This window comes from Mus caroli, unplaced genomic scaffold (assembly GCF_978045245.1).
Source record: "Mus caroli unplaced genomic scaffold, Mus_caroli_1 scaffold_9, whole genome shotgun sequence".
In the NCBI taxonomy this organism is placed as follows: Eukaryota; Metazoa; Chordata; class Mammalia; order Rodentia; family Muridae; genus Mus; species Mus caroli.
The window spans coordinates 68,332,045-68,343,131 of NW_028227264.1; the positions used below are offsets into that span (position 1 = coordinate 68,332,045).

General features: G+C 45.8%; 1 long non-coding RNA gene across 1 annotated transcript; it reads left to right on the top strand.

The window, feature by feature from the left end:
- The first annotated feature begins 303 nt into the window (after positions 1-303).
- On the top strand, positions 304-10,849 carry LOC147002667 (uncharacterized). Its single transcript, XR_015048423.1, has 3 exons — positions 304-450; positions 9,018-9,126; positions 10,291-10,849. It is a non-coding gene; the product is annotated as an uncharacterized LOC147002667 (long non-coding RNA).
- Positions 10,850-11,087: the final 238 nt, after the last annotated feature.

Consider the following 11,087-nt stretch of genomic DNA (forward strand, 5'->3'; position numbering starts at 1 on the left):
GAAAGCAGTTTCCCAGGTGCTAATGTGGTAAATCAAGAACCACATAGAATAGAACAGTTTTGCATCTGTAGTTCTTTGTGTACATCTAAACGTGTGACTTTATGAACAAGAGATACCTGGGATAACACAGCAACGCGTCAATGGTTAACTTGTCTTGAGTTTTGGATGCACCGTATTTCTTTAACACGCTGATCTTCTAATGAGTACACAGCCACGCTCTAATGCGCACACAGCGCTTTCCTTGGCGTAGGCTCTGCGTTAGTTTTGAAACAGTTCAGCTTTACACCAGCTGGCAGGATGAAAGCCGTCTTCATTCCTTTGCCGAGCATCTGCCAACACGGAAGCTGTTCCACTCTGTTCCCGCTTACAGGGCTGCACCTGTCCAGAGAGGGGAGACAGAAAGGGACCCAGCCGGCTGATCCAGCGCACTGCACCCCTCAGGGAGAGCAGGTGTGTTTCTCGTGCCTCCGCCTCACCTTGACTTGCTAAGTGCTTAGAGACTTAGTGGTTTTGGCCAAGGGAAAGCAGCACAAGGCTGAAGACGGAGCAGTAACAGCCGCAGCTGTGGGCTTGCTGCAAATTAGGCCCATGTTTTCTTATATTTATTTATTTATTTCTGCCTGCGCTGGGGATGGAACTCAGCTTCCTCGTGCCAGGCAAGGCACACACTCCACAAGTGAGCTACACTCCTTAGTCAAAGGGTTTGAAGCAAGTCAGCTGCAGGCATCCTTGCAAAGACACCAGTTAGTACTTATTTCTGTCTAATTGGATTACGTGTAATTTTTAAATTTTTTCCCACCTTTTTTCTCTCTTCCTAAATGTATCAGGGTAATAGAGCTGTTATAGTCCCAAGACCTTTAGGAAGACACGATAACCTATAATCTTCTGTAGAGGGCACAGCTATATATATACACACACACACACCTTGGCAATAAATCAGGACTCAGCCAATGGGTAAAGTAGGGGCTTTCCCCAGTTAGCTCAGAGGCACCTGCTTCCAGAGTGCTCTTAGGGCAGCGAGTGAACGCCTGTCAAATGTGCGCATCCTGATGCACCCCAACTGATCCCTGAGGTCAGCCTTTTAAGCCAGCTGCCAGCTTAGTCAGTATCTCCACTTGGCAAAGCTCCAATACGGCAAAGCTGTATTGAAGCTAACACAGCCCCGCGCTTCTTTGTTATCTCCGCCCACCTGTGTGGACGCCCCTCCCACAGCTTCCCTTTCCTTCTAAGTAGGCATCTGTCAATTACCCATTTGCTCAGCCAGCCCTTTGAGAAGCACCCACGGAGAGTGCACATTCACACTGCCAACGGGTCTGCTTTTGTCGGTCTTAAAAATACTTTTGAGTATTCCAGCCAGTTCTTAAACATTCAAGTCTGTGGTGATTCACCTTGTTCCATTTGGAGCGGCCAAAGCGGAGTGGAGATTATAAATCTCCATGTATAAATAACAGGAACTTTCTTTGTGTCCCTATGCTACATCTCTACTCAAAGAAAGGCAGAAGGAAAAGAAAGAAAGAAAGAAAGAAAGAAAGAAAGAAAGAAAGAGAGAGAGAGAGAGAACAACAGCCTTGTCCTGCAAGCCTTTTCACGAGGGCTCCTATTCATGGTACAATCCACCTCACAGGCAATGCCACCAAAATGTTTATTGACAGCCCCTGAGTTTTTACCCACAGTCTTATAAAAACAAACATAAGATTTGTAGCTAAGGGGCTGGAGAGATGGCTCAGCAGTTAAGATCACTGCCTGCTCTTCCAGAGGTCCTGAGTCAAAACCTAGCAACCACATGGTGGCTCACAACCATCTGTAATGAGATCTGATGCCCTCTTCTGGTGTGTCTGAAGACAGCTACGGTGTACTTATATATAATAAATAAATAAATCTTAAAAAAAAAGATTTGTAGCAACATCAAATTTCACATGAACCATGCCTTCAACTACGACAGTGAATAAGGGGATGACCCCAAAATTGAACTCCTTGTAGCTCAACAAAGCCTTGAACATAAACACAGGTGTCTTAGGGTGTTATTGCTGTGAAGAGACACCATGACCAAGGCAACTCTTATAAAGGCAAACATTTAACTGGGGCTGGCTTACAGTTTCAGAGGTTCAGTCGGTTATCATCGTGGCGGCACACAGGCAGACATGGTGTTGGAGAAGGAGCTGAGAGTTCTACATCTTGATCTGAAGACTGCCAAGAAGAGACTTTTGTCCACACTGGGTAGAGGCTGGGCATAGGAGCCCTCAAAGCCCACCTACACAGTGACACACTTCCTCCAACAAGGTTACACCTCCTCCAAAAAGGTCACACTTCCCAATAGTGCCACTCCCTGTGGCCAAGTATTCAAACCCACGAATCTATGGAGGCCAAACCTATTCAAACCACCACGACATCAAAGACACCATCATATATGGTGTAGTGCAAGGAAGATGAGCGCTACCACACAGAACACAGACATATGTACACAGATGACATAGGATGTAGACGTGTGTCATCCTCAGAAAGAAGTTCTGATAGGGAGAGATTAAACGCTGAAGACTTTCTGGCCTGGAAATCCACAGCACTCGATATGGGAAAAGGGCCCAAGAGAGAGGTCAGAAGCCTTAGAGAACCATGGCTGGGGTGAGGCCTGGGCGGGGCCTGGGCGGGGCAGGAAGGTACTGATGACTTTCAGCTGAGTTTTATGAAGGGAAAAGAGGGGAACATTAAGAATACTAAGAAAAAGACAAGCACCCCCAAGGCACCAAACGTTCGTTTCCCTCCTTATTACTACAAGACCATCCAGTAAGAGAACTGTGTTGTACAAATTAGTGTGACCTAAGCTCTCGAACTAGGAGCCTGAAATCAGTCAGGGTTCTCTACAGTAACAGAACTTGTAGAATGAATCCCGCTGTGTATATTAGAAAGGGGGTTTAATTTGAATGACTTACAGGCTGTGGTCCAGTTCATCCAACATTGGCCGCCTATGAATTGAAGGTCCAGGAGCCCAATAATCATTCAGTCCACAGGACTGGATGTCTCAGCTGGTCTTCAGTGTACCCCAGAATCCTGAAGAAGTAGGCTCTACTACAGGTATAGGAACAGACTTGCTAGCAAGAAAAAAAGCAAGTCAAGAGCAAAACTGTCTTCTTTTGGTTTTGTCTTATATTTTTGTTTTGTTTTGTTTGCTTGTTTTCGAGACAGGTTTCTCTGGGTGGTCCTGGCTATCCTGAAACTTACTTTGTAGACCAAGCTGTCCTCGAATTCAGAGATCCCTCTGCTTCAGGAGTGCTGGGAGGTTAAAGGCTTGTGCAACCCAGCAAAAGCTCCTTCTATCTATATAGGCTTCCAGCAGAAGGCGTGGTCCAGATTAGAGGGGGGTGGGTCACCCCATCTCAAAAAACTTGGATTAAAGGTGTGCCTATCTCAGAGATCCAGGTTAGAAGTGAATCTTCTCACTTCAAATTAAGCAGAAATCCCTCACAGATGTGCCTCATTTGGTGGTTTTAGTTCATTCCAGATGTAGTCAAGTTGACAACCAAGAACAGACATCACAGAGTCCTAGCAGGGAACTCAGAGCTGTAAGCAGTCAGCTTCTGTACAAAAGCCCTTAGAGGCCAAAAAGGGAACAAGACGCAAACATTTCAGCCAATGAAACAAGGAAATCCTGAAGCAAAATCAAACTCTAATGAATCGTCACAAATCAACAAGATGTTCTTGAACAAATGAACACATATTCAGAAACACATAGAAATCACCAGAAACTTCAAAGAGAGAGCAGGCAAGATGGCTCAGGCAGTGAAAACATTTGCTGCCAAATCCGAATTCCGTAGGCAGGACCCATGATGGAAGGAGAAAACTCAGATACACACGCACACATGCACACACACACTCTTCTTCCACACAAACACACACCCTCACACATACACACTCTTGCACCCACACACTCTCTTTCTCTTTCACACACACACACATTTCTTTTTTTTTTTAAGATTTATTTTATATAAAATATGTGTGTGAGTGTTTCACCTGTATGCATGTAAGTGCACAGCATGTGTGCCTCCTGCCCTCGCAGGCCAGAAGAGGGCATCAGTTCCCCTGGAACTGGAATTACAAATGGTTGTGAGCTGGCATGCTGACACTGGGAACAGAACCAGATTTTCTGCAAGCGGCCTTAACTACTGAGTCATCTCTCCGGCCCCAGATTACTACAGAGAATGCTGTTGAGAGAACTGATGGATATTAAATGTATAGTGAAGATGACATAGGAATCTAGTTATCTGTTTTAGATGTCCTGGGTTTCTCACAGCTCTCTTGGCACCCTGAGAATTGTCTTGTTCTTATTAAACACATACTAAAGAATACCAAGATGACCCCAGCAGGTAAGAACACCCATCCTTAGACGCTGCTCACTGCTTCCAGATATAAGATACAATTTGCTAAACGCATGAAACTCAAGAAGAATGAAGACCAAAGTGTGGACACTGTGCACCTTCTTAGAATTGGGAACAAAACACCCAGGGAAGGAGTTACAGAGACAAAGTTCGTAGCTGTGATGAAAGGATGGACCATTTAGAGACTGCCGTATCCAGGGATCCATCCCATAATCAGCTTCTAAACGCTGACACCATTGCATACACTAGCAAGATTTTGCTGAAAGGACCCAAATATAGCTGTCTCTTGTGAGACGATGCCGGGGCCTAGCAAACACAGGAGTGGATGTTCACAGTCAGCTATTGGATGTATCACAGGGCTCCCAATGGAGAAGCTAGAGAAAGTACCCAAGGAGCTAAAGGGATCTGCAACCCTATTGTTGGAACAACATGATGTACTAACCAGAACCCCGGAGCTCTTGTCTCTAGCTGCATATGTATCGAAAGATGGCCTAGTCGGCCATCAATGGAAAGAGAGGCCCATTGGACTTGCAAACTTTATATGCCCCAGTACAGGGGAATGCCAGGGCCAAAAAAATGGGAATGGGTGGGTAGGGAAGTGGTGGGGAGGGTATGGGGGACTTTTGGGAGAGCATTGGAAATGTAATTGAGGAAAATACGTAATAAAAAAATATTTAAAAAAATAAATAAACCAAACATATAGGATGGAGAAGCTAGCAAGGAAGTGAGACGGCAAGATTTTTTTAAGAGGGAAGACACAAGGTCAAGAGAAGTGTTGGAGCCTGCACCAAAATTGAATTGCTAATGGGTGGAGTAGATCCCAGGTGCCCAAGAGAGCAAAGCTCAGAGAGAGAGAGAACGAAGTTGGCACCCTTCCTACTGGGGGCTGTGGTGTGGTAGCTGTTTTCAGAAACAGTGATCTGATTATGTTAAGCTGAGCCTGCCAGTTAATTAGCCAAATGAATAAATAGAGATGCTCTGAAATGCTGGTCCTTTTGATCTTGGCGTGGGCTGGACCTGGTCAATGGCTCTCTCTACAAACCACACTCCCCTTCCATGATCTGAGCAAGTCACATGAACTATTAGTGTTATCTGTGTGTGCTGGCAGAAACAGTAAACGGTGAAATAAAACTGATGGCCTGGGGCTAGAGAGATGTCTCAGTGGTAAAGAGCACTGACTGTTCTTCCAGAGGTCCTGAGTTCAATTCCCAGCAACCACATGGTGGCTCACAACCATGTGTAATGGGACCCAATACCCTCTTCTGGTGTGTCTGAAGATAGCTACAGTGTACTCATATAAAATAATAAATAAGCAAAATGATGGGCCAAGAAATAACCTGTGCAGATGACTCTGTGAGTGTGAGTGTGTGTGTGCGCGCGCACATGTATGGTATATTGTGTATGTGCTGTGTTGCATGTGTTGTGTATATTGTGTCTTTATGTGTTGTGTGAGCTATGTGTATATATCATGTGTTGTGTTACACGTGTTGAATGTGTTTGCTGTGTTGTATAGATGTTGTGTGTGTTGTGTGTATTGTGCTGCGTGTATGGTATGATGTGTGTTATACCACATTATTTGGTATATGGTACGTGACCACATCCACACTGTTTGGTATATGGTGTGTGGTACAATGTGTGCTATACACACATACAGTGTGTGTTTTGTGTGTTGTATGTGTAGTGAATGTTGTGTGTGTATATTGTGTGTATATGTGTACCCACTGCACTTTGTGAATTCAGAAGTGAATGGACCTGACATGGTGAGAGGTTTCTGCCACTCCTCTCTCACCTGCAGAACACCCCTGAGGAGTGCCAGTGTCATAGTTAGGGTTTTATTTCTGTGAACAGATACCATTACCAAGACAACTCTTATAAGGATAACATTTAATTAGTACTGGCTTACAGGTTCAGACATTCAGTCCATTATCATCAAGGCAGGAGCATGGCAGCATCCAGGCAGGCATGATGCAGGAGGAGCTGAGAGTTCTACATCTTCATCTGAAGGCTGCTAGCAGAATACTGACTTCTAGGCAGCTAGGATGAGGGTCTTAAAGCCCACACCCACAGTGACACACCCACTCCAACAAGGCCACACCTCCTAATAGTGCCACTCCCTGTGCCAAGCATATTCAAACCATGACAGCCAGCATAATCTTCTTTAGCACCACAAATGTATTTACGTGTTCTTTCCCTCTGCCACTAGATTGTAAACCGCTGCATACCAGAGAGGGTCTGTCTGTCGCTGTCTATTAGCCTCAGCACCCAGGTTTGTCTGATGAATAGCTACACCAAGAGAGCCTAGCACAGGGAGGGCACCAACCTTTGAAGAACTCATTATGGCAGACTTCATGTCTACTGAAAGCTTTAAGCAAATATCTCCATTAACAGTCAATCCATTGAGACTGTCCTAAGAGCATTCTGCTCTCCCATTCGGATGCCCCTTGTCGCCTCTTCTCACTCCCAACCTGCCATGTGTGTTCTGTTTTGTAAGGCGGTATAACAGCAGTGGGAGGGAGTACCTGGGTGAGCCCTGCCAATATGTCTCCCTGAGGGATCTCGCCATATGACAGGCCTATTTATTAGGGGGTGGGGGGAAGGGAACAGGGACCTGGCGATGCGAGGAACAGAGCTATGAGGGCAGAGAAGAGGGGAGAGAGAAGGACAGAAAGAAATAGAGGGAGAGATGGAGAAAGACTGGCTGGGAACACACAGGAACAGAGAGAGAGAGAGAGAAAGAAAGGAGGTGGAGAGAGTTAGGGTATCAAGCAGTCTTCTTAGACTGCCTGGCTCTCACCTGGCAGCAGGTGATGACATAAGCTGTTGCTAGGCAGCTGTTGGGCAGCACCTCGCGGAATTGGCTGTAAGCCAACAACATGTGTCTAGGTCCTAAACCTGGGTTTTTCCCCACAGCTTCCTTGTTTAAGGACAAACCCCCATTTCAGAATGTCCTTGCATTTATCATCAAGAACTATTTCACTCATAAAAACAAAACAAAATAAAACAAAACCAAAAGACATATTGTGCATTTGTTAATATTGACCTCTTTGGAATATTTTTAACTTAAAGGGCGCCACTGTGTCTTGGAGTTTCTTATGCTGGCATGCCTTCCGCAGAATGAAGTACTAAGTCCACAGTCCTCTTTGAATTGCTCAACTGTTAATCCCTGCAGACCTGCCCTGTGCCAAGAAGCAAATGACGGCCACATAGGTGGGCAACCTAGCCCATTGCTTGAGCATGATGCTGGCTCCCTTCTGCCTCGTTGGCTCACTGATTCTGCCTCTTCTTTCTCTGGAAGGGAGGGCCATAAGGGATCAGTGGGCCTTAGCGCTCTGGGTGTAGGCCAGACACACTGAGTGCATGTAGACACACTGAGTGCATTATAGACACATTGAGTACATATAGACACACTGAGTGCATTGTAGACACACTGAGTGCATTATAGACACACTGAGTGCATTATAGACACATTGAGTACATATAGACACACTGAGTGCATTGTAGACACACTGAGTGCATGTAGACACACTGAATGCATATAGACTCACTGAGTGCATGTAGAAGGGAAGCAAGCAGCGCCTGCCTCACTTTAGCCCTTGAGAGAGGAGCTCTGTCATTTAATGGTGTGGACTAATTAGAAAAATGCCAAAGGACACTCCACTCACCTGTGTAGATTTGGCCATGGCTGTCACTCAAGGTACACATTTCTTTGCCCACGAACCAATGCTGATGATTCAAGATGGCAAATGGTGCTGCATCTGTCTCCTGCCAACAGCTGCCACCACCTGCTCCCTGTGAGGCTGATGCCACATCTCTGATTGACAAGCATATAACTGTGCTTCACTGGTTTTCTTCCTTCTTGTTGCCTCTTTTCTATCCACTTTCACCTACATGTTTTATTCCCTGGGACCTGCTTATTTTCCTTGAGTAAACTCCATCATGAAGGATAAGAAAGAACGAGCCTGACAATAGGACTTAAAGAAAATACTGCTAGCGTATGCAAACAACGCATATCCATATGTGACCCACAGGTATAGTCAATACCAGGGCCCAAGTGAATGCAGACATACTGGGATGCTAAGATGTCTCTGTCAACTTGCATGGATTTGGGATTACCTGGGAGCTACATCTCTGGACCTGTCCACAAGAGAAGATTAACTGAGGGGTGGGGTGTCCTGAAAATGAGTGGTACTATCTTGTAAGCTGTGGTCCTGGGCTAAATTTAAAAAGACAAAGAAGGAGCAGGAGGGCAGGTAAGAATGAGGAAGAGAAAGGAGGAAGGAGTAGGAGGAGGGAGGAGGAGGGAGAGAAGAAGAAGGAAGGAGGAGGAAGGAGGGAGTAAGAAGAGGAGACGAAGGAAGGAAAGAGGAGGAGGAGGAGAAAGCAGGGTTCCTGGGTTAAATTTAAAAGACAAAAGAGAAGGAAGAAGGAAGGAGGAAGAAGGAGGAGAAGAAGGAGAAGAAGAAGAAGAAAAAGAAGAAGAAAGAAAGCAAGAAAGCAAGCTGAGAACAAGCATTCAGCTCTCTCTGACTCCTAATTGTGAACACAACATGACAGTCCATCCCTGTGACAGACTAGATACTCTCAAAACCATGAGTCAAAATAACCCTTCTCTTTGTTAAGTCGCTTTTGTCTGTTATTTTGTTACAGCCACAGAAGAGCGTATATTCATGCACACTGGCAGACGCATCATAACTTAAAAGGATCCTGCTACTGATGGAGCATTCGACTCCTTGCCTGTCCAAGCCAGATGTCACCGGTAAGTCACAGCACAATCACGCTGCGCCCACTTCTCCCCATCTAGACCTATTCCTTGAGATTGGACAGTGTTTTTCTTCTGATTGCTTGTTCCGCCAGAGTGATGAACTCAACCCTACCCCTTAAACCTTGACCTTTTCTGCTCTTCATTCTTTGCAACTCCAAACACTGCCTTGCTCGCTCTTCTGATTGACACGATTGGAGTGCATTTAAAAGCTGCCAGAAGTAGGCGCTCTGCTATACAGGAGACCAGAGAGATAGCATCCTAAGTCACTGAATATCATCCCACCCCTCTCCCCCCACCTCCTCTGCTGCTCCCCTAGCACCCTTATCAGCTTAATTCCATCCCCAGATTGCATCTTAGTCAGATGAACCCCCACCAAATGCCCCACACCCACCCCACACCCACCCCACCTGCTCTGTGACCTCCACAGGGGTTCCATTCAAACACTGCTATTTGTTAGTTAAGTGAGCACATTTCAAACCCTGCAGCCAGAAGGAAAAGCCAGATGTTCCCTTGCCATTACAGGGTGTGACACCCAAGCACGCAGGTCCAACTTTCCTTCCACAGCACTTGGACCTTGTAATGAGGGAGGGAATGCTAGCCCTCTCAATGTGGTGGGCACCCTGACATACACACAGCCTGGGTCACTTTATATCTGGTGTTGGATATGGTATCTCCTCCAAATATCGCCACCCCCAGGTACCAATCTACTCTCTCCAGTAAAATCTGCCTTAGCTCTCCATATAAGATTTGCTACTCCCCTTAACCCTTTCTGGTAGATTTTCTTTCTCTCAGAAATTCAAGTGCCTATATCTCCCTCTTTCCGTTATAAAAATGGATTCATCGATGGTTTAGTAAACCTATTTACACAAAAGTGCAAAAAAAAAAAGATTCTATTTTATTTTGACTTTTAAAAAATGCTTTAAGGGATGGGAGGATGGGCCAGTGGTTATCGGAGATCACACAGTGCTCTTGCAGAGGACCTGGATTCAGCTCTCCGCACATGGTGAGTCACAACTCTAAGTCCAGTTCCAGGGGATCTGTCATGTTTTGACCTCCAGGGACACCGGGCACATGGGTGGTATATGTTGCACTCACCTTGTCCAGCAAGAAAAAACGCAACACGGTCGGATTCTTCTCAACAGCCTTTCTTTATTTCAGGAACACCTTCATGCTACGGGGGAACACCAGAAACCCTGGGAGGACTGCTTATATCCACCCCAGCACTGGGGAGAGCTACGTGTCCTCCTGGGATTCATCAGTCTGTCGGCACTTTGATATGTAACACCGGCTCAGGAGGGGCTGGCGCCAGATTCGGGCTGGCGCCCTGCGCAATGGCGTTGTTTATGACACCGGTGTACCGGAGGTCGGTGCCATCTTTTAGGCATGTGGCTAAATACAGGTATATAAATACACATTCAGGCAAAAGTACTCATACACTGTAAGGGTCCATGATTTGCTGAAGAATGACACCCTGAACTCAAATCATATGTAAACGCAAAGATTATTTTATTCTGCATAAATTTGGCATGCTGGGGTCTGCCATCTCCAACATAGACAACCAAGTGTGCTCTCAGGCCTGATTTAAAGTGCAGTAGGGGATCCTGAAGGGTAGGTCACATTTATCTTGCTCCATCTCTAGAGACTTTCCATTACTGAGGTGTGGGGGCTGGAAACTGTTGTTGAGGAAGCCTGGAAACTGCTGCTGACCCATTGTCCTTGCCTCAGGCCAGGTGGAGGGGCAGCTTCTGAGGCCTGGGCTTGCCTGGGCTTGCTCCATGCTTAGAAACAGAGATCCAGGCCTCCTCTCTCCTGAACTGTCGACTTGAGGCCTGTCCTGGAGTCAGCCTAGCCTTCTCAACATGTAAAAATTAAATAAAAAAATAAATCTGAAATGTGTTTTGATTGTCTCATATTAATTAGACGTAAGAATGGGTTTCAATTTGACATTTCCATAC